Below are 24,881 nucleotides of genomic sequence, written 5' to 3' on the forward strand. Positions count from 1 at the left end.
GCTGCTTCTAAGAATGGGAAAATAGATCAAGAAATTAATTTATACAAATCATGACTGAGGTTGGAGAAGCACTGAGAATTTAGTCATTTATTCCTGCACATCTGGTAAATTCTATAAATCACTAAAACCCTTGCTAACAAAAAACAAGTAATTGTTTTAACAGTATGAATAGCATAAGTAATCCTCTTAAAGTCTGAGTACTCAATATGAAAAAATTAAAAATTATAACTGTTTCATTAGGTTTTATTGTGTACTACTTAGATGTATTAGACTGTATTTTCAAGGGTTTTGCACCTGATATCAAGTTTTCATCAGTTAAGAGATGGATACCAAGTATAAACAGTTATTTTAAGCAAGGTGCTCTCCTTTTATTGGTTCAATTCACCTTTTCTTTATCATAACTTACCTTGCCTTTTTGTTGTAAATGATGGGAGGTGAATAAATTTGCCACAGTGCTTAAATGAATAAGCCTATCAACAAGCATAAAAAGACTTCAATTAGAACTTCAGAATACTCACAATTAACTTGAATTTTGGTGGAAGCCAATATATAGATTAGTATACTATAAAACAAAATTTCATAGAGATAAATTATTCTCAACTAGATACCGATATTCAATTTTCCACAGTATGTCATTCTAATCTACTTCAGGAACTATACCTATATTACACAACATCCCAGGAGCATTTCAAATGGGAAAACACACACACACACACACACACACACACACACACACACACACACACACCGCATGTGTTTATATATATAAAACTATAATAGCAAAATGGTGCCATCAATTCAAGTTAGATTGCGGTGTGGGAATAAGGGGAGCCAGAAGGGTAAGGACATGGTTGAGACTGGAAGATGGATGGGAAAGGGGAAGGGGTGATGTAAAATTACATTGTAATTAACATTTAGATACAAATATTTAAAGCCACAGACAAAAAAGATAGCCTAGAAAATTAAACTGAAATGATGACTCAAAAGTGCAAAATTTCTCAACTTTCCATAAAACTTTTAAAGATGAAAGCTGATGAAAATTTTCAGTACGAAATAATAGACACATAAGTGGATAGTCAACTTTAAGAGGATGTATCCACATGAAAGACTTAATAGTTGATAATTATCTCAAGTTTTGCTTGTAATTATGTTATAGTAACTGCATTACCCTTTTTTCATGGAAAATATCCAACTTCATCTGAAATTTACTTTCATATTACATACTGAAAATAAGAAGGTATGTAGAGTATAGAAACATCATATGAAAATCCATAAAGTGAACAAAAATGTTTTCTTCTTAAAATTTAATATTTTAATATGTGATTAGTCAACTGTATGAGTTTAAGCAATGTATTGCTAGACTAAGAATAATGTCATTCAGGTTCAAACTTTATGAGTAAGAGAACGTAATACATTCAAGATAAATATACTAAATGGAAAAAACAAAAATTAAAATCTTTAAAACATATATCAATTTGGCAAATGTGGTATTTTTAACTTACTGATCATAATGAAAACCAAATAAAACAATTTGTAGAATTAGAGGAAGGAAAGGAAAAGAAAATTAGTCCAATATGAAAGATATATTCTAACAATAATTTCTAATGGATATGATAAAATATATTTTTGTCTGTGTCTCCCTAGTACTATCTATATTCATATGCATTTATCGTCCAGCTATTATTGGGTAATTACTTAAAATAGTTCACTTATTCAAAGTAAGCTTATCAGTCTTGGAGAAGGGAAATAAACAATTCCACAATAGTTAAAGAGTAATTTAAAGGAATGTTATAAACTGCACTAGAATGTTATAAAATTCAATGTTTAATGAGGAACTTTTTTTGTCAGGGCATTTATCAAGTTTTGAGATTCCTTTTAGTGTAAAATACTTGTGTAGTTAGAGTTCAAAAATACAGAAGTTTCTGTTCAATATAGGAAAATGGTATGTTTATGCATGTATTTTCATAAGAGCATATATAAATATACATATATTTATATTTGTAACATGTATATTTGCATGTGTTTCTTCTCTCTGTGTGTGGGTTGCCTTTTTGTGTTCTGTCATTTTAAGAAGCTGAAGAAAAGCAGGAAAGAATGCAAAAAAAGAACAAAATACTCTCATATCAAATTTTCATCTGAGGTGTGGTCACAAACTTATTCCCCATTCCTTAACATGAATAAAATGTTGTGAGCACTATGCCAGATTTTATTTCAGTATCAATGGATCTGATAGAGGTGAGGAAAATTATATTTTAATGCAATAGTTAATGATACATGTTTTTCAAAAACCTAAGAAAACTCTTAATAATATATAAGTAGCATTTACTGACTAGAAATCTTAAGTTTAAATGTATATTGTGAAAAGTTAAGTTACAATAGTCAATAAATTGTATCTAACTTTAGTGGACAAAATGACGGAAAATTTTTTGTTATGTTAGCTAAGCTTACTGTAAAGCATGTCACCTTCACTGATGACTATGATATGCAAAACTCTGTAAGTGGGTCTCTGTACATTTTTGTAGTGTCATGGTAAATCTGTGTTCCTCTATCTATAAGAATGCAAACTTTGAAAGTAAGACCTATTTGGTTCATTTTATATACAACATCCTTTCTAAATCACATAGATGAATGAGTAATTTTGGCTGGGTAAACATTATTATTTAAAGAATATATTTCATGATCTCTACCTGCCTGAGAGAATAAAGCCAGGGATAGATTAAGTCCAAGCCAATTGAAAACATGCTGAAAGTGTTGACTCTTCTCAAAGCCTCTAAGAGTATTTGGGATTCATAGGAGGAAGTTCCAACACAACCTTTACTAAGAGGCTTGGAAGAACTTCATTCCAGCTGGTGTGGATAATGTTTAGAGGTTTAAATTTCAATGCAAGAATTAAAGGCAGATGGGAAAGAAAGAGCTGAGTTCAGCAGGGGAGCTTGGATATGACTGAGGTTCTTAGCCCTGTAATTTAAATTGAATACATGGAATACTTCTCTTAGGCAGCAATGATAGAAGACTTTAATGCTGAATCCATTCCTTGTGACAATGTGACAATATGATTATTTGAATTCTGAATAAATGATTTAGATTACTACATAAGTTTAGTCAAGCTCTGTGGAAAATGCAGACTTGAAAGGAGGGAGTCCAATTTTGAAAGAAGTTCATCTGTAGTTATGGTGCCTCCAATGATACAGAACACTGCCAAATAATTCATGGTGAAAGTAAAAAAAAGTCAATCAAATCTCAAACTTGATTGGTGACTCATATTAAGAGTTAGCTAAGCCATGCCAACTGACAGGGAGTACCGTCACGAAAGGATAGTAGCCATCCACACCGAGTGAAGGGCTCTAACAGTCAAGTAATTGTGACTCAACATGTACATTTTATCTTTCTAGATATAATGCTAATGGAAGCCTAATTTATGTGATAAATGCAATTTAGTATAAATTAGATTTCTGTATGTAACTGAAACATCTCTGCACATCTACGATCATTTTATTGGATATTTACTTCATTGACATGATCTGAAACTGAATTTGCAGTATCACTAAGAAATCTCTGCATTTAGATGGATATATGAATATAAAGAAAGGGAGAATTACATTGTCTTTATGTCTAAAAATAATTTTCCTTCATGTAATAATAGTTGCAAGTAGTCAAATGTTAATCCAGGTGATTCTTTTGAAAATTACTCGCATTACTGAACTTTTAAAGGCTTCACTATATGGTACAGTGCTTTCAAATACTACCATACTGGTCCTCATGGTGATTTTCTTATGTATACACTGTGATTCCTTCATTGTACATGCAAGTGACAAGGAACTGCTGAAGGTAATCTATTGTCAGATTATCTTCTAGATGTCAGCAGAGATGCACATGAGATATTAAAGAGTTTAATTTCTCTGATGAGACTCCTATTTTATCTTCACTATTATGTATTGTTGATTTAATTTGAAAAGTTCTCAAAGTTCTATAAATAACAGAGGAATTGCAGGAAATCTATGATTATTTTTACTCATATCATTAATTTATTTTTATTGAGTCTGCATTACTACTTACACTAAAGAAGGATGAAGCATTATTTGACAATAGATTAATGTAAAACTTATTTTAAAATTATAGCCATCTATTCTGAATTGAATGACAAGTTAGGATATAGGAGGAAAGAAATTTCTGTCATTATCTTTCTATGTAACCTCAATTTCTCTTTTGCTATTTTTTGAGATTTTTCTCTTGATGGTAGCATTTATGATACAGAAATTTAAGCTATTCTTTTATGATCATTATTTTAATTTTTAAAATGATAATTATATCATTTCCTCATTTCCTACTTCCACATACTCCCATATACCTCCACCCTGCTGCCTTTCAAATTCATAATCTCTTTTGCTTTAATTGGTGTCACACACATATTTATATATTCCTAAATATTACAAATACAAGCAACCCATTTCAAATAATGTTTTCAGGGTTATCCACATGTTATTGAATAAATAAAAATGGTGTGCTCTTCCCTGGCAAGACAATTTCTCTCACTCTCTGAATTTCTTAGTTGTCATTAGTTCTTTGTCTAGTATTGAGGCCTCATGTAATTTCTCCCTGCCATGTTTGTATTTACATTTTATTTACAAGGGATTGTCCTTGTTCAGGTAATATATAGGTACTCATACTGATAACACTTCTCTGACATTTCTAGGAGACATAATCTCATAGCAAACTTCCTGTTCTTATGGCTGTTAAAATCTTTGTGCACCACATTCCACAACGTTCCCTGAGCCTTAATTGCAGGAGTTGTGTTGTTGATGCATATTTGAGAGTGAGGTCCACAACTCTACAGTTTGATTGCTTGTGGTTTTCTTTCATAAAAGAAATGTCTGTTTATTGCAAAGATGTTTTTGCTGAATGAATTGTGAGAACTATACCTATCTGAGAGTGTAAGGATAAATATTTAGAAAGCAAATCATCAAAAGGTGCTGTGCAAGCTTCTAAAAGACCAAAGCAAATAGAAGTTTTATGCAGCTATGACACTCACAACCCATAGCAATCAGCAGCATTGCATGATAACCCTAAGGCTGCAATAGTGGAACACATACTTTGGCAGTAACCCTCTGATCTCTAATTGGACTTAAGACAAGCACAGCAAGACGAAAATCACACCTGCTACTGGATACCTAGTCAATTATACAGAGCTAGTGAATTCATTGACTTAAAGAGAACCTGCAACTGCCACTTCATTAAACCAGTGTAACTCTTGACTATAGTCTTAACTGTTCTTAATAAATACCTAAAATTCTATTAGAAAAAGACTTATTCCTATGGCACCATAATGTATTAGAATCCCCTGTGTAAGAAAATCTTGTGATTTAGTCTTCTTGTGGGATACAGCTAATATACCTCACTGCTGATAATAAATAAGAATCAGTATCACATGAGGACTAGGGGTCTCAGTTGCCAAATATATGATGCTTGATTTGTCTTCTTTTAAGTGTTTATATTTATAAGGAGATAAATTCAAGTGTTAAATACTCTGATAGTAATACCACACAGCTACTAGCATTTGTGTGTTTCACATTATTTTTCCAATGCAACAGATTAGCCAGGATACTACCTCCAGCTGCAGGAGGCAAAACGATGTCATACACAGGGCAGAAATGAGACACTACCCACAGGAAGGTCTGCAGTGTTTGGCCAGCCTGCAGTCATGTAATTGGATCTCAGGGCTGACAGCACTAATAGGCACAATGACAGGAGGTGATGGAGGCCCATCTGCGCTGGCCTGCTGAGTTGATCAGATCAAGGGAACTGCTGGTCAGTCTTGTGAAAGTGACTCAGAGCCAAAATTAGAGTACTGAAAGTTTCCAGCCATCTGATGAGAAGACAGAAAGACGTCTGTTGCTGTTTGAAAAGGAGCAGATACATTAATCAGATTATGAAGCTCTTTAATTTTTCATATGATTTTAACTCATTTTTTTTTTTACAAAATCCAACATCCTCTTTCTAAAATGTTGAAATTTTATGGCTACAGATCCATCTCTCATATTTTCATTAGGCTGTTGTTGCTGTGTCTTTTTCAATAAAAGGAACATCAAAGTCAAGCTATAACCTAAATTGCCAGGTCAAGAGTTGTATCTTATATATGAGCCCAAATTTCGTACTGGCACATGTTTAACTACCTTTTAATCACTGCATATTTCACAGAACTTTCAAACTACTCAGTTCACATTGATTCACATATTCATAGCATAGGAATTAATAATTGACCTTGGATTTCATCACATTTATTTCTGTCCTGTATTTTATGAAGGTAAGTAAAGATGTGTTGATTTGGTTAGACTTTGTTTTTTCAAATGCATGTGCCCATTGTCAGCCTTGTGCTACTGGGTTTGTAAGGGATGGTTATCCCTGTCTAGCAAATGGCTCTTATGCTGCTGTTTAAATAATTACTATTAGCTTTTATCTTTACTTTTTTTTTCTTCCTTGAAAATTTATTCGAGAACTTTGAATCATCCTAAGTTACATAACACCAGTAATGGTCTCAATGTGCTACAGTCTTACTGCCCCTTAAATCTGTAAGGGCATCAAAGTGCAAAGAAGAAACTGAGAGCATTATAGTCAGGAGAGAGTGGGAGTAGAGTCAGAGCTCTCTCTACTGCCTTTGTATGTCTGACCTACTGCTATTACTTGTCTCTCTACTTAGGTAACAATATATGAGCAGTTTAATAGCTCAGTCATTGCAAAGGTGTGGATAGTTGACTAACTTGCAAGAAAAATACAAGACAAGGTATAAGGAATGTTGCCATTTATTTGCTTTTATAAATATATGCCTTTTCTCATTCCCTCAGAAACATTTGCAATATTTGTAATTTCAAACTTTCTTATAAATCTTTCTTCATTATCATCTTCTTGTATACTGTCCATGTAAACCTTGAACTTCATTATTTTCTGCACTCTAATTTATTTCCACTTACAACCATTCCTCAGAAGCACTTGACAAGTTACCCTGCTTTAGAACTCCTGTTTAATCAGTCTACCACTGAATATGGATTCTTCAATAAGTGGGAAAGAGTGTTTATGATTCATAGGTCCATCAATATATTCCTTGAAAATTGTGAACTAAGGTTTGATGTCATTATAAGCACCCGGCCATGATCAGGCTTTCTTGTGGAAACTGTATCCAAAACCTCAAGCCTTCCTGCAAGCTCTACGCCATATAATTAGTAGATATGTTTCCATCACCAAACACCAGAAATTTCAATTTTTCAACCCAAACTTACACTAGAATCATTTATTTATTTACTCTTCTCTCATACAACCCAACCCAACCATAATCCCTCCTCTCCCTACTCCTCCGTACCCATAATTTTTTTGTGTGAATTAATACCGATATTGTGGACCACCTATGAATTGTAAAATACAGACAGATGTCTCACATCTAGCTGCCATTAAAAACAAAAGACAATTAGGTGAAATTTCAGTCAGTTAGCTCATTTATTAGTCTTTGTCCAAAAACTTTATCAACTACCTGAAGCTGAGACTTTTACAAATAAAATTTCTTTACTTGCAACCAAAAAGGAAGAGATTTTAAAGTGCATAAATCAATAGAGTAATAAATAATATAACAAATATGCTTCTATCATATTCCGTTAGGATAGATTATCTCTACTATTTTGATTATTTTATTTTATTCAATACGTTCATTTTCTCCCAAAGAGTTTGGTTAGAAAAAGAAAATTATTGGTTGACTTCACTTCTATTTTATTATTCTAGTCAGGTGACTTCTTCCCAAACATCTGATATCAAATTAGGTTAGTTGCCTAATATTTGGATCTGATTAGCTTTCCAGAAATTGTTAATTCCTTCACCTGAAGCCAAAAGAAGACTGTATGTTTATACAGTATCACCTGAAGAGAAGTAGTAGAGTCTGCCATTGCAATGTATAAATGCTCAAGTATATTGAAACATGTCATCCAAGTTTGAACCCCTACTGCTAATAACAAGGATGTATGTGACTATCTTTGAATCATATTTTTCTTTCAAAGAAGAATGCATCAAAATAGAAACTTGAATGTTTTGTTAACACTAATAATTTTCCCCAGATCTGATATTTATTTTCAGTGTAAAATATGGAATAGCTTATAAGTGATATAAATAAGACTATAGTTTCTGTGGGATAGATTTCTTGTAAAATGAATCTCAAAGAAATGAATCTGGGAATTAGGTGTTGACAAAATTCACAGTATTATTCTGCTGGTGGAAGAAACTTTCTCAGCTGGATTGAAAAAAATAGAAAGGATTATAGAAAATATGGAGCTATTCTATTTTGAGTGTCTTAACTGATTGACACAAAAAAGGCTTTCAATCAACCATAATTTATTTCACTTCAATTTTCTTTCATGACACTTTTCATAAACTTAAAATTCTAACTCAATTTCAGTAATATTCAGCTTTGTATTAAAAGAAAGCAAAGTTATGATAAACTATACCAGTGAAAACCTATGTTCCCATCTAAGAATGTTTTAATGATGACATGAGTTCCCGAAGAGGTTCCATTTAGTTGCTCTGGTTATATTCATTAATGGCAGGAAACGAAACAACTTGAAATAGAGGCTAGATGATTGTAATAATTATAAAACCAAGTAGGCTTCATTACATTTATCCTGAGTTCAGACCAATTCTTACTGTAGTTTCATGTATACACCAGTTATCTGATCCAACCATGTTTCAAATATGATGCAAAACTTGTCACAATATATATATTTCAACTTGAGATTGTATTCTTAATTAACTTTATGAAATGATAAAGTAGTGGTATCAAAACTCAGTAGTTCCCATATTTTGGCACAACTGAGTAATACAACTATAAATATTTCAAATCAGGTTTATAAATTCAGTTAATCTTGGTATCATTTGGAAATGTTTCTTATTTTGGGAACCTGGACTGATAAAGGTGATTTAGTTAAGCACATTAATGACAACCTAAGAAGCATTACTATGTTTCAGAGCCACACTAACTGAAGGAAGATAACTAGTTCCCTGGAAGTAAGTTGACCAAGAGTGAGCCCAAGTTTGAATTCTAAATTTCTCTCTCTTTGATTCCTGTCTATTTGTTAGTAATGTCCAATTTTTTACCTTTATGTGGCCTGTTTGTTGTGTATGTGATCCATCCCTATTGCCTGTGTTTGTCCCTGACAAACAGGTTCACTCTGTATTTATTGATTAGCACATGTAACATCCCACCGGGAAGAAATAAAGGATATGTCTCACATAATCTTCTTCAGAGATTTACAAGGAATTAAGTTATTTACTCAAACTGACCTCAAGTGATCCCAAACAACTAATTAATTCAAACATAGGCTATTAAGCAACAAAATATATATGCTGCTTCCAGTATGTACTAGAAGACTGATGAAGATGTTAGGTTTTGAACTGTTGTGTGTTTTCAGCAAATGATTGCCATTACACAGATACACCTATATTCTGTATTCAGGTCAAGGAAAAGTACATGATTTAATATTGAAACTCTGCATTAGGTTAGGGTGTAAAAGCTGATTACTTAGCAAATCCAGTGCAAGTGAGGTTGGCTGTTAATTTTTTCTTTTAAAAGCAGGTTAAACAAACATTCTGAGTGCACAGCAGGAATATCAGACTAAGTAAAAAATGCCCTCGAGTATATTGCTAACTCCTTGGTGAGGTCCAGAGAAAGCACCGATCTCTTAGAATGTAAAAGATATTTTCCTAAACATGTAACAGTACTGGAATAAACATGGAATAGGGGCTTCTCAAGGTGTAGCATAGAATGCTAAAAGGTTAGAATAAAGTTGGGGCCATCTTTAATACTCCAGGACTCCTGATTATTTCTGTGTACACTATTGGACAAAACCAGCACTATGTATCAGAATTAAAATCATTTGGAGAGTTGTACATTTTGAATGTTTGCTCCCTCCAAAACATGATGAAGTGGATTTCCTTTAGAATTTGTTTTTTTTTTAAATGACACTTATTGGAGGGAAGTAGGCTTGGTGGGGTTAATCTCATAAAAGGTTGGCTTTTGCCTTTGTTGAGCTTGCTTACACTGTGGCTCTCTGCTATGTGGAAGAAGACTATTACCACACATCTGCCTCCATATCTTGAGCCAATAAATATCTGTACATATTAGTGCACTTAAGCTTCTTTACTTCTGTCAAATGTATGTAATGTAAACCAAGGTAGGTAGGGAGGCAGTTGTTCTCAAATAACTCAACATGAGGGTGAGGAGAAACATTTAAGCATCAAGTAAAAACAACACTCTAAATGAAAAGTGAAGTAAATGCAATAAACTTCAGTGTGTTTACCATGCAACACACATTGAATGACAAGTGTCTCAAAGGTGTGTAAAGCTGAGCCAAAAAGACAATTAATTCTGAAAAATTTACTCTGGGTTAGAAAATCTTCCTTCATCAAAGTATAATGAAACATCACTCAAGCAGGCAGTATCAGGAAAGTGCTGATGGTTCACTTCTTAGACTTTAAAATGAATGAGGTTCAATCACTCACTCTTCAGTATAATAGTTACTTGCTTTAAAAGATACTGTGACCCACTGTCACCTAGCTCATGAATGTGTTGCTTGGGGGACTGGGTAGCACAGCTAGTAAGGAACATATTAGTTACTTTCTGTTACTGTGATAAAATATCACGAACAAGGAAATTTATACAAATAAGAGTTTAGTTTGGCATAAGGTTTCAGAGGAATAAGTATCCGTCATGGCACAAGACAACTGCATGTATGGCAGGAACAGGAAGTTAGCACCAATCTTCGAATGCACGAAGTAAGTAGAGACTGGATACAGAGCAAGACTGTGGTCTCTTAAAGTGCCCTCCATCCTCTGTAATGCCAGGCTGTGATGGATGGATCATGCTTTAATCCAAGCACTCAGGTGACAAAGGCAGAGGCAGGTGCATCTCTGTGAGTTCAAGGCCAGCCTGCTCCACAAAACAAGTTCTGAAACAGGCTCCAAATTTACACAGAGAAACCCTATCTCAAAAACAAACAAACAACCACAAAAAAACAGCACTTGATGCACTGATACACTGCTTCCACTAAGCCCCATATCCAACCCTCCCCAAACATTGTTAACTTGCAAAAAAAGGTTCAAAACTCTAAGCCCACATTCTCCCTCAAAGAACTACAAATGACTTCCCTTTTACTGAAGGAATATGTGTTTATAAATTACTGATAATTTCCATTGCAAGGATACTTGGAGGAACTTGTTCACACTTCCAATAATAGTTACTTTTTTGAGTATTTTGTGTGGGTTTCTCATTAAACATTTTATGATTATTTTCCTGCTCTACCTTCCTATTCACATTCTGCTAAAACATTCAAGGCTAAAATAATATTTTATCTCTACAATATGCATTTCACTTTAGTGCATAATTTATCACTTTTGTATGATTATCATTAATTTTTCTATTCTTAATATTATGCTGTTTTAATTATCTCAATAATTTCATATTTATTATTAACATATATTGTAATTCACCAGACCAATCTGTGACAATATCTTGTTTGTGATCTGACAAATAAAGCTTACCTGAAAATCGGATATCACAGCTAAGCCACTACTTAGCAAAGAGGGCAGGCAGTGGTGGCAAACACCTTTAATCCCAACACTTAGGAGGCAGAGGCTCTGTGAGTTCACTGGGCTACAGGAAATTGATCTAGTCTAAAAGAGAAACAGAGCTCATACCTTTAATCCCAGCACTAGACAGGTAGAGACAGGAGTGATATGGCTGAGTGGAGAAAGAAATAAAAGGCTGGAGGAGACAAGAACTTGGTGCATTCAGTCATGGATTCTAGAGACATGATTGCCCATTTGATCTGAGTATTCGCTAGAGTTAAGAACTAGTGGCTGGCTGCTTTGCTACTCTTATCTTTCAGCATTTACCCCTATGTGTGACTCAGAGTTTTATTATTAGAACATGTGATACAACAATTAGTGTCTATATGTACATGCTTATGGTGTCATCCACCGGGACACGATAAACCTAGTACTGTCCACCACCACTCCACTCCATGGAACATGAAACATGGAAATACCTTCCGCAGATGACAATAGTTTTTCATTTATGCATAGTGATTATTTTAAAACTGACTGGTTATCTGAGAAGGGTAATAAAGACTGAAATAGGTGGAGACTAATGGGGTAGTACTCTGAAATGTTATATGGCCATGACATGGTTATTACATATATAAGCTTATAGAAGGTATGGTTACCAACTTAAAACCATCAAAACAGCAATCCAGTTTAAATTAAATACAATAAGATGTAGGCCAACACAAAACATGAATGAAAATACTAAATATCTCATAATTTGAGGTAGCATGACTCTTTGTCCTCAGAGAGATCTTTAATTTTTTTCTAAGAGGTAGAATATACAACACTGATTTTTCTAAATCATTTGCTTTTAATCTGTTTTTAGCACAGAGATAATGGCATGGCCTGCACTAAAGTACTGAGATAAGGGGCTACCAAGTTAGTGGATGTTTAGGCTGACACATGAGAATAAGCAAGAATATCAAATGCGTAATATAGATTATAGGAAAGAGAAGTGGGATTTAGAAACCTTACAAACAAATCATGAAATTTATAATCATGTGATAGAATCTGAATTAATATTTTTAATAGTATCCTTCAGTACTATCTATCTGGGGTTAGGGTCAATTTTTAAGTTGAATTATTTTCACAGAAACACAGCCACAGTTCTCCATCTTGGGTAATATAGAGATTTCCCTTCATCCAGCATTCAGACCAATTCAAAACCCTCAGTTCTCAACATCAGGCTTTATGCACCAATGAGGGAGGATTAAGAGCCAAGTTTCTGATATTTATTTTACCACAAGATCCAGCTTTCCACTCTTAGGCATATACCCAAGAGAAGCACATTCATACAACAAGGACATCTGTTCAACTATGTTCATAACAGCATTATTTGTAATATCCAGAACCTGGAAGCAACCTAGATGCCCCTCAACTCTAGAATGGATACAGAAAATGTGGTACATTTACACCATGAAGTACTATTCAGCCAAAAAAAAGAATGGAATATTGAAATTCTCAAGCAAATGGGTGGAACTAGAAGAAACCATTCTGAGCGAGGTAACCAAATTACAAAAAGGCAAACATTGTATGCACTCACTCATATATGGATTCTACATATAAAGCAAAGGATTACCAGCCTACAATCCACACCATTAGAGAAGCTAGGCAACAAGGAGAACTCTAAGAGCGACATACAGGGTCCTCAGAGAAGGGGAAAGGGACAAGAACTCGAGCGAATTGGGATCATGGAGGGAGAGGAGATGGAGCTAGAAGAATGAGAAAGGGAGAAGAGGGGGTGAGGAGGACATGAGGGAGCAGGAAGGTAATGTAGGGAGAAGAATACAGGAGAGTAACATAAGAGATACTATCAGAGAGGGAGCCAGTATTGGTATAAAGAGAAATTAGGCACTAGGGAAATGTCCAGAGATCTACAAGGATGATACCAACTATCCATCTAAGCAACAGTGGAGAGGCTACTTTAAATGCCCTCGCCTGATAATATTGATGACTGACTTATATGCCATCCTAGAGCCTTCATCCAGCAGCTGATAAAAGTAGAAGCAGATTCTAACAGCCAAACACTGAACTGAACTAGAATCCAGTTGCAGAGAAGGAGGCGTGATCAGCAAAGTGGTCATTACCATGCTGGTGAAACCCACAGAAACAGCTGACCTGAACAAGGGGGATCTCTTGGCCCCTAGACTGATCACTGGGAAACCATCATGGAACTGATCCAGACCCCATGAATGTGGGTGTCAGTGACAAGGCCTCGGATATCTATGAGGCCTTTTTTAGTAGATCAGTTCTTATCCCTAGCATAGGAATGGACTTTGGAAGCCCATTTCACATAGAGGGATAGGATAGTCCCTCAGCCTAGACACAGGGGGGAGGAGGGCCTAGGCCCTATCCTAAAGGATATGACAGACCTTGAAGAACCCCATGGAAGGCCTCACTCTCCCTGGGAAGCAGAAATGGAATGGGATAGGTAGGGTGTTAGTGGGGCAGGGGAGGAGGGGAGGGAGCAGGAACTGGGATTGACATGTAAAACAATCTTGTTTCTAATTTTAATTTAAAAAGACTTGACTCTGTTTCTTTAACTATTAAATGTTCTTTTCCATTTATACAAAGGCATCCTGCATTGTAGGCACACTTTAGATACTCCAAACTTAAAATGTCATCATATTCCTCAACATATTCTTTTTTATTCCAGTAAAAATGAACAGGCTGCTTCTCATACTATGCCTTAAGGGAAATCCTGCTTGTATCTTGACTTTTCTGTACCCTTCTGAGCATTGAGCTCTTATAATGATAAAAACCTTTTCCCTTATATTTCAATATTGGGCTGGTCTGATTCAGTAAAATAAATCATGAATAGAAGGCAAAGGCCCTGTATTTTCAACCCATCTATTGTTTTCATCATTATCTCACTTAAAAATACTCATTTCTTTTTCTGATGTACCCATTGAAATAATTGCCTAAAATTTTTGTACACCTAGCAAGTGCATAAACTGGGTCTTTGGAAGATGAACCTCATCTTTTTAGAAGTCTTAAGATCTAGTCATCAGTTCATGTCACCTTCAAGGTGGCAATGCAGCAATGGCTTATGAGCAAGTCAGGACTGGACAGGAGAATTAAATAATGTTAGTTGTCTTTTGAAACTTTTGAACCTTGAGACAGAGACATAGATTTAAATGTTCCCCATTTGTAGATTGGGGCTTAGGAATATTATAATTATTTATTATTTCACAATTTACTTTAAAAGATATCCTAACATAATTGCCTTGCTTTTGGATGTTCTCATATTAACCCATGACTGTAGAGAGGGTTGGGTAGTTGATCACACTTGCTGCCTTTAAAGAGACTGGGATTTGGTTCTTACAACCCACATTAAGCAGCTCACAACTGTCGGTACACAACTATAGCTCCAGGGAACCTGACAGCCTTTCTTGGCTTTCACAGGTACCTATGCACATGAGTGCACACACACACACACACACACACACACACACACACACACACACACACACACACACACACACACACACACACACACACGAATATAAGTTTAGTAACAAAATTAAATAAGAATTACTAACACTAATAATTATTAATACTTAAACTAGTTTTCATTAATAATACAAAGGAGTGTGAAGAGCATCACTATTCCTGATTGCAAGACATAATTACCTTATAGTATAATGAAACTATAGGAATTCAGAGCTTCTGTCATTTAATTATTATGCAGTATAGAGAGATTATATAACTTCTTTTTATTTTTTCTCTGTTCAGTTGCATAGATATTAATAATTATAATACTGTGTTGCTATGGATTTTAAATTATGCCGTTTACTAATATGAAAGCAGAATATCAGGAGATATATTTTACTGTGCAAAAGTTTAGTTAAAGAAACACTTGAGAATTTGAGAATTATTAAAATATATGTCAAGTATAGTTTATATGGAGAATATAGTCAATGTTTGTCTCTATTTCACTCTTGTGGAAAGGTCAGGTATACAATTGAATAATTAAATATATACATTTTATATACATTTGAAAAAGGGGAAGTTTATTAAAACACAGACAATGTCTTTTTGAGGTTTTCATCTTTCTCCATGTTTCTCTCATTTCCTGGGCTCTCCCCTACTGAAATCCCAACTATAGGTTACATATACATTTCAACCCTAAAAAAATTAAATACCAATTATATATATATTAAAGACATGGAACCAAAGATTTATGTTTCTTCCTGACATTCTCCTTTATGAATAATGCTTTATGTTTTTACTAAGTGTGTTTAGAAATGCCTACTTTTTCTTTAGCAGAACAATCATATTTGGTTTTTCCTCTAGATACATGTCCTCTCTAGTATCAGGTTCTTGGTCACCCAGGCAGTGTTGGGAAGAGTTCCCTCTCATGTAGTGAGCTTTAATTCCAATCATCTAGTGGTTGCTTAATTCCACAACTTTTATTCCAATATTACACCAATTATTTTGCAGTCATATCACTATTGTAGATTCAAAGTTTGTAGCTGGCTTGTTGTTTACCTTTCTCCTCCTGTAGCGTTTATAGTATTTTCCAGTACCAGGAATGATGCTCAGTATGGATAAGCTCTAGGTTGACACCTGCTTGACTGTTCCTTGAGTTACATAGGTTTTCTCTTAAGCAAAAATGCCTTATGATCATTTTGTAGAGAAAAATCAGTAGCCTTGGCTATAGCTTGATTTGTTTGGGTTTTCCATGGAGTCTCTTTGACCAAAAACTTAATTGGTTGGTCAAGTCTGGAGGTGTCTTTTGGTGGCAAGAAATGTCTAATCATGGCTTTGTATTCCCTGTTTTATTTTTTTGGGGGGGGGCTGATGACACTTCAGATTACTTTCATATATTTATATATTTTAGGAAGCTTCTACTACAGTAAGATTCCATATGATCTATCAGATTGCTCTTAGTTTTAACTGTTCCTCCATGTAATGTCCCTCACTCTACTACTCCCTCTCCATCCCCATTTGATCCTCTTATTCTATACGTGCTCAATTGAATAAAATAATCTCAGATTTAAACCAAATCAGTTTCTGAGGTTAATACAACACTTCTGCTTTAAAACAAAGTGTTAGTCAAACTTCATTGTAATCCAGTTTCCTGTGCTTGTTTGATGTAACTTACCTTACATATTTTTTTTTTAATTTGATTCCTCCATAAGAGAATATCACAGAGAAGTTGGTGCCTCAGAAAGTAGCATTTTTGGTCTGTGAACAATGTTCTGAATTTCACTTTTCTTCCTTCTGTTTTTCTTGTGGAATGTCACAAATATTGTCATTTACTCATTGGTTTGTAGCTGCTACCACTGTGTCACAGACCATGCTGAGCTCAGCATACATACTTGGCACATCAATAGGTCAGTTTTGATCTAAACATATGGAATATTGGCAAGAAACCACAAATTGGAACTTTATTAATTGTAACCTGTGTATGGAAGACAACTCTGTATTGGAGCATGGAAAATATTTGAAAATATTCAGTGTTTTCTTAATTTTTTGATCAATGGTAAAAATAAAATAAACTTTTAGCATATTTTTTAAGGTTTAGATTCTTAGATTTAAATTCCCCAAAAGTAGAAACATATATTTTTCCATTGAGTTTAAGTTTCCCATGATCCTAGACCCTGCAATGTAGATGACTTCATGGAAGTAAACTCTTTCTGTTAATCTGAAATGCATATGCCATTCACATTTTAAAGCTACAGCAGATATAGTTATTATGAACCAGATTTTAGCATTATTATAATCTATATGATGAGTTTTAGGATTTATTAGTTAGTTATACACCCCATGGAGTATGTTTTCTTGGAATTCTAAAATAAATTTCTCTGCATATGTCTTTGTTTCTAAAAGACACAGAAGTGTTCTTAATCTTGGCAATTTCTAATGTGTGTGTGAAGAGTGAAAATACAATTTTAATAAAGCAATTATTCAGAGACATTATCTTTCTGAACTATCCAGACTACTTTTCTTCCTAAAAAGAAAATATTTGCCGGGTGATGGTAGTGCACACCTTTAATCCCAGCACTTGGGAAGCAGAGGTAGGTGGAATCTCTATGAGTTAGAGGACAGCCTGGTCTACAGACCAAGTTCCAGAACAACCAATGCTAAAGAAACCCTGTCTTGAATAAATCAGAGAGATAGATAGATAGATAGATAGATAGATAGATAGATAGATAGATAGATAGATAGATAGAGAGACAGAGAGAGACAGAGACAGAACAGAGACAGAGACAGAGATAGAGACACACAGAGAGAGAAGATAGAAGAGAGAAGAAAAGGAAATTATTGTGAGGTATCCACCAGAGAATATTACTCAGGTATTTAAGACAATAGAAAATCTTTATTAACCAGCCCAGTGTCTACACTTGATGATTTGTGATCCCAGTGTACCATGCAGGCTTTCCTGGGATGAGCTTTTAAACACACAACCACTTTCTGAGTTAGCATACTTCAGGTAACAAGAACAGTTAGCCAGAACCAAAAGCCAAAAAATAAGGTTAGTACGATTACACAGTTCGTAGAACCAAGGGCTTTGATGGATCAGGTCTTTGTTTCCATTTTGGCAGGTGGTATTGTCTACATGCTTAAATTTATAGTTTGAATGGTACTTCTGTCATGGAGTCCATTGTGTTAAGATCTAGGAGTTTACAATGTTTTGGGGCCCTGTTACAGAAACTTCATCCATAATATTTGCCATTGCCTTTAATCAAAGAGGCACAGGGAAGACAGTTGTAATGCCCTGGTTTTATTCTTTGTAAACGAAGTCTTGCTGATTTTTGTTTTACATGGGTTTTTAAAATTTGTTCTTTCTGCATAAATGTTCTGCAAATAAAATTGGAATAATCTTTGTCTCAATTATTACCTGTAAGATAAATAAAACTTGAAAGTTCAATTGTAAATAAATTTGTTTTTCTTTAATTACTAAAAAATATTTGAATATTTTCACATTACTCAACAATTACTTCTCTCCCAACCCCATTCAAATCCTTCTTATACCTTGAGGCCATGTTAACTACTGTGAATTCTTTCCAATTGGAATCATGTCATAGTGTCATAAATTGACCATTATTCTCTGAACATGAATTACATGTGTGAATAGTGTGACAACGTTCAAATTTCAATAGCACTGTCATTTCTTAAATTAAAGTTTCTGAATTTAGTTTAGTAACATAAAGATGATAGTCTTAATTATGCCTTATTTCTACAGTTAGATATGACACAATAGAAAACTACATTTTTATTTCTGCTAATTTCATGACATACCAAGGGTTCAATGATATTTCAAAAATACAGACATAGATAAAGTATTAATATCACAATTATCTAAGCTCTTTTGGATTAGTTTTACCTACATAATATAGTTTAAGCTATGGTTGTTGTAAAATATCCTTTACCTCTCATATTATATTTTTCTATGCACTATTCATTTACTCACACACTTGTAAGATACTACAAAAACAGAACATTCTGTAATTATATCCTTAGTAACTAAACTGGCCTCAAGAAAAATATGTTTTTCATGGTACAATATTTTAATGTACTTGATATTTGAACAGCATCATATTCACAGCAAATTTTAAATACAACTCTGAATTTAAACTAAGAACTTTCAAATAGATTTTTTTGACATAAGATTTAAGGGGGTTCTAAAGTTTTGTAAACTTCTATTTCTGTTTTCCATACTTATTAGTGATAATGACAATGCAGAGAAGAAACACTGTTTTTAAAGATAATTTTTTCAAAATGTCCTCATTTTAATACCCATACACATGACCACATAAAGGGACATATGAGATCTTTTAATCTCCCTCCTTAGTAGTCACATTGTAATTTCTCAGCAGGAAATAGAGAACAAAAGTCACCAATCATCTTTATTTTCTAGAAATGAGTTCAATGTTCTTACTATGGCAATGAAAGATAAAGCAGTTTAGTATTGATTTGTAATGTGGCTCTTTTAAAGTTTTTTATGCTATTTCCATATGCCACCAGATGGGCTTGCTGACAGTACATGATCCATCAAAAGAAAACCTCTTGATGTGAAGTAAGACTATGCATCCAGGCAAAGCTCTGTCCAATTGTATACTTGAGTCTGATTACAAATATGAGCACTAGAGCTTGAGAAGCAACAGCAGGGCTATGCTTTACAAAGTGGCATTCCTTGATCCTTCTTAATTTAAGAAAGAGGCTATCCATCACCTTCTCCTGAGGGGAAAATAAGTACATGGTATTTAACTGACATAACTGGCAGGCAGTTAAAGTAATTGTTTTCTCTTAACCAGATGGGTTCTTTCCTAAGCAGCCATATACTGTTTTCAACCTCAGAGGACTGTCAATAAAATGGTCAGGTGACTTTCTTTAGTATAAATTATATGCCAAGTGTATGATATGGACACACAAGTATTTTCTCAGACCACATTCTTGTTTTTGTTTTTTTTTTTTCAGAATAGTTCAAGCATGATGTGTGTGTGAGTGTGTGTGTGTGTGTGTGTGTGTGTGTGTGTGTGTGTGTGTGTGTGTGTTTATCACAATCTAAAGATTTGGCATTACAATACATGCTGAAAAAATTAATGTGGAAAAACTTCTATATCCCATTTAACAAGGTTCCATTAAAAACTGATAATTAATTAGTGTCTCATTCAGACTTGCAGTGCTGTGATAAAACTCCATGACGAAAAGCAACAAAGGGAGGAAAGGGTTTATTTCAGCTTATAATTTTAGGGAAGGAAAGTCAGGCCAAGTACTCAAGGTGGGAACTTGGAGGAAGAAACTGAAGCAGAAGCAATGGAGAGCTTCTTACTGTCTTGCTTCTTGTGGCTTGCTCAGACTGATTTTTTACATGCTCCTGGATCACCTCATGCCCAGGAGTACAACACCCATATTTGGCTGGGAACTCCCACATCCATCACTAATTATGAACATGCTCCCACAGTCTTGTTTACAGACCAGGCTTATGGAGACATTTCCTCAATTGTGGTCCCCTCTTTAAAGATACATCTAGGTTTATGCCAAATAAATAAAAAACAACCAGCACAAAACTCTATGTTCAGAGTCTAATTGGTTTCTAAGAATTTTGTTTGATGTTAAAGTCTGGTCCTGGTAATTCTCAAACTCATGGACAGACTTACATTTTGAAATATATCAGACATGCTGGGCATTAGTGGTACACGCCTTTAATCTCAGCACTCGGGAGGCAGAGGCAGGCAGATCTCTGTGAGTTCGAGACCAGCCTGGTCTACAAGAGCTAGTTCCAGGACAGCCTCCAAAGCCACAGAGAAACCCTGTCTCAAAAAACCAAATATATATATATATATTTTGGTTTTTCTGATATATATATATATATATATAATATATATATATATATCAGACACATGATACCTGTTTATACATAATACATGTTGCTTTAAAAATAAGGACAATTCTTTACTTTTTCTGTAAAATCCAAATTATTATTTGTGGATTTATTATTTTTGTTTATTGTTATTGTTATTCTTGTAATGTATTATTATATCAGTATGTGTTATGTAATATTCCAGACAAAATTATCATTGGTCAAATGTTCTGAATCCCATATATAGTCTTAGCAATTATCTCATTAGTGTCCACTACACTTTAGGATCAGGATGAGCTGTTTTTAATGTTTTTGAATACTTTCATAATGTTTTTTAAAAACAGTTTAATTAATTTCCAGTTATTAAGTTGTGTGTGTGTGTGTGTGTGTGTGTGTGTGTGTGTGCGCGCGCGCGCGCGCACGGGTGCGCACATGTGTATAAACATGAGCAAACACATACATGCTTGTGGAGATCCAAGGACGATTTACTGAAGTTGGTTCTCTCTTTCATATTTGTAGGTCCTGAGGTCACATTCAGATCATCAAGCTTGCTGGCAGTTTCCTTTATCTGCTAAGCCATTGTTCAGGACAAATTTTCTCCATGTTTGAATCCATTTGTTTACTCTATGGAGGTATATCACAGACATACTACTTTTTTGTCACAGGAAATGTAGTAATTCAGATCACATGGTTAAGGTCATGCTCCAGTGGTCCTTCACCACTATTGACTAATTGCTTCTTCCTCTTATAAATTACTTCAATAATTAAGTTATTTTAGATTATATAAATATTCATAAAATTAGTCTTTGTAAATTTTATTAACTTTCTATTCCTATTTTCAGATTCGTCTGTATTTGTATTTGTCATTTTCATTCTAAATATTCGATTTCATTTCTACTACATTGCCCTGTTTTACTGTCAGCTCATCAATTCCAGTTGCTTAGTCTATCAAACTCATCAGCATCCTAATTTTGATGTGAAAATTGATCCAGAATGGCATGTGAAGCACTCTTGAGATAATGTTATGTTCCTTGGTTTTGAAAGAGTTTAACGTCCTTTGAGATGGCTATAATCTTTTTAATTTTGACCCTAGAATTTAATGAGAAAGTACTCTGCAGGCTATGGAAAGAAAAACCTGGACAGCAACCCAAACAAAACCCTTCACCTGGAATCTGCCCTGGCTGCCTGCAAGATGTCCTGGGGTAATGATGATGCAGAATTTATGAGAATAGTTAACCAATATTTGGTTCAACTTGAGCTCCAATTCATGAGAGGAAACCAATGTTCTACACTCCCTTAAGGGTCAGGATCCAAAGAATGGATGGCCCAGTGACCTGGGGTAGAAAAAAACACCACTGAGGAAAAATTAATACATGGGATTTAACTTACATTACTGGCTGGCAGGCAGTTAATCATTTTGGCTTAACCAGTTGGGTTCTTTCCTAAATGGCCATCTACTGTTTTCAGCCTCAGAAGCCAGTCAATAAAATGGTCAGGTGACTTCCTTTAGCATGAGGATTTTTGCCTGCTCATATTTCATATTGTTTTCTCCCATTTGTCCACTGTCTCTTGGAGGTCTATACTTTCTGAAAGGAAACAGAGTGGAAGTGGGTCTGGGGAAGAGGGTGGGGTGGAGGGAATCCAGGAGGATTTGAGGCAAAGAAAACTGTGGTCCAGATGTACTGTATGAGACAAATATCTATTTTTTTATGAAGTCTGCTCCTTTATTTCCTTTTTAAATATTTTTGTATCTATTTTCAATAAAATTAAAACTAAAATAAAAGATGGATATAGTCTGGAGCCATCATGTTTGTTCCCAGGGAAAGTATAGTGTGTTATATTTTCACTGATGAGTACTAGTACATTGAAAACGAGAATTTCATTTTCACTGTTATATTTCAATGCTACACTGTTCTCTCCCTTGGAAGTTCTTCAGCTGTTTTGGGGTCTACATATACAAAGGAGCTAAGGAATACCAGAATTTTAGATATACTGTTGGCTTTATGCATTCATTATTTGTCTCCTCTTCTTCCTACATCTCCATTTTCTCTGTTGTTAAATTGCTCTGTCACTCTTTCCCACTCTTTCTGTTTCTTTATTTTCCTGGTCTTCCTTTTTGTAATGAAATTCCACAGTGTATACCATATTTCTTTCTTACAAGTTGTTTTGACTGATTTTCATTACTGAGAGACCTGCCTGCTAAATCATGAAAAGACTCATTCCTTGGCTCTGCATGTAGCATAATGACAAGAAAGTCAGCATTGCTAACAAAGACTGGTGAAGAAAGTTATAATGGTTCATCTCAGCTGTTAAGGTGATGATCTCAAATCATCTTGAAAACTGGTCTCCTGGCATAGTCCTGGGAAATTCTCTTTATTATTTAGTTGAGATTGGAAGTCTGCATTCTGTGAACAGAACTATTGTCCCGCCCCCGTGGGCTGAGATTCTGGATAATAGTTTAAGAAGAAAGTATGGAGAGTACAGTGTTCTTGGTTTTCAGCATGGCTACAAACACAGTGACCAACTGACTCAAATCTCTGCTGTTTTGACTTCCCCGTCATGATAGATTGAGCCCAAACAAACATTTTCCTTTCAAATGGCTTCTATTTGGTATTTTATCACAGAAGAAAAGAAACTAAGACAGAGGCAAACATAATAACTAATGTCAACTTTTGTTTACAGTTTTGTTTTGGCATTTCATATACAGTATGTGTGAAATATTAAGTAAATAATTTGATGAGTAGTCAATAAGTTATGCTTATATAAAATATACATACACCAAGATTCATATTTCATAATGACAGAAATTGCTCCTGAGTTGTCATTTTATAAGTTCTATAATTCTCAAAGTTATATGACACTTCAAATCTTGTTAACTGCTCCTAATAACAATTTTTTATTCTTTCTTGTTTTCTACATCTAAAGGTATTATCTTTATTAAACTTCATTGAACAAAGTGATCAAAATCTAGACAACTAAAACAGAAAAGGAAAAATTAAATATGACATTGGAATTCTAAGTATTGCTAAAATGGATAGCTAAAAACCATAAATTATGATTTCACTTCTTTATACAGATTGAACATAGCTCATAGGGACATTTTATAGAAGTGACATTTTACCTTAACTTATAAGCCATCAATATCCCTACTAATCAGTATTACTCATAAACAATCATAGTTTTGGTAAGGTGTTTCTTTTATAAGAAAGTTATTGAATAGCCTAAATAAAGACAGAATATAGTTTTTACAAATCATGAATATTCATGATATCATAGTTATATATAATCATGAAATTTTATAGTATGAATTAGTTGCGGATGTTTATTTCCTAAAATTTATATTTCTGACAGGCTATAATTAGCTCAGGTGAGTTTCTATGATCAAACAGGTACTTTGCCCAGGGTGTAGCTTGTCCTTGCTCTCAGGATGTTCTGATCTCTGATATTCCCCAAGTGCAAGAAACTAAGTACTTACTTTTTGCAGTAGGGGACTCTATTTGAGTGTTCCTTTGCAAACTGTGTAATAATGTGATATGTGTAATACATATAATACATGGAGAACATGGGTTATCTATCCAAAATATTATGAGGCTGAATTTAAAATGTTTTATCTGAAAGCATTAGGAAAATCTCTCTGCTTCCAACTGAAATTCTCCTGCAAAATTTAGCAGTTTTCAGATATGACCTGAGGTCTCTATTCCCCATCCTGCCTCTGCAGTCAGCTCCTAATGAAGCTAAACTCCTAAAGACTCATCTGGTACTGCATTTCCTATCTTCAATAACCATTGAATACTTCTCATGATTTCCACCACTAATTTCATCTACCTTTGATTTCTAATCTGGAAGGTCTCACATTACTATGTTGGGCTTATCCATATACCCCTTCAAAATAAAGCTAATTGTTTTCAGGGTTTACTTACTTCAAAGCTCCCCATAA

At 34.4% G+C, this 24,881-nt stretch overlaps 1 non-coding gene across 1 annotated transcript; it reads left to right on the plus strand.

Moving 5' to 3' along the window:
* Window positions 1-24,298: 24,298 nt before the first annotated feature.
* Window positions 24,299-24,455, plus strand: LOC113835419. The gene has a single exon (XR_003484970.1). It is a non-coding gene; the product is annotated as a U1 spliceosomal RNA (small nuclear RNA).
* Window positions 24,456-24,881: the final 426 nt, after the last annotated feature.

The sequence above is a fragment of the Cricetulus griseus genome, chromosome 4 (genome assembly GCF_003668045.3).
Source record: "Cricetulus griseus strain 17A/GY chromosome 4, alternate assembly CriGri-PICRH-1.0, whole genome shotgun sequence".
NCBI classification, from domain to species: Eukaryota; Metazoa; Chordata; class Mammalia; order Rodentia; family Cricetidae; genus Cricetulus; species Cricetulus griseus.